Source organism: Penaeus monodon, chromosome 22 (genome assembly GCF_015228065.2).
Source record: "Penaeus monodon isolate SGIC_2016 chromosome 22, NSTDA_Pmon_1, whole genome shotgun sequence".
Taxonomy (NCBI): Eukaryota; Metazoa; Arthropoda; class Malacostraca; order Decapoda; family Penaeidae; genus Penaeus; species Penaeus monodon.
In genome coordinates, this window is record NC_051407.1 from 33,286,476 (window position 1) to 33,286,988 (window position 513).

General features: G+C 42.1%; 1 protein-coding gene across 1 annotated transcript in view; it reads left to right on the top strand.

Annotated features, from left to right (window-relative positions):
• Positions 1 to 87: 87 nt before the first annotated feature.
• LOC119587094 overlaps positions 88 to 513 on the top strand; it is a gene marked incomplete in the record, with an annotated part of 12,623 nt that continues 12,197 nt past the window's right edge. Inside the window, 1 exon segment of the mRNA XM_037935843.1 lies at positions 88 to 160.

The following is a 513-nucleotide window of genomic DNA, read 5'->3' on the forward strand; positions in this document are numbered from 1 at the left end:
GCCTGCAGTGTAATTCTGTCCTGCTTCGCCGCAATAGGCATCCTCCTAAATCATAAACCTGAATATGCTGCTTGGCAACTCCACATCCTCCGCCTTGGTGTCAAAAGTCAAACAGCTGTGCTTCGGGGACGCTACCTCTCTGTGATAGCGAGTTTCTGCGGTGAGATGCTGTGTGATTTTGGTATAATGAACAGATACATATTTTATAACGTACTCTCTGATGTGTGGTTCATTGGTGCATATGTACGACCGAAAATTCTTTATTATTCTAACGTCTGACTAATGTCATTACTGCTTGCATGACGTGTTTTCGATACATTCAGCGAGGATGTGAGTTGCGATAAAGTTCAAGGTTCCAGAGTGAGCCGGGGCTTTAGAATTTACTTGCATGACTGTGTTTTGGATGCTCTGTGCAACGAGGTGGTTGACCGAGTGCAATGATAACATTTACATTTATTGAATATATTTTACTGAAGTTTAATGTCTATACCATAATAATGAAGCCATGGCCAG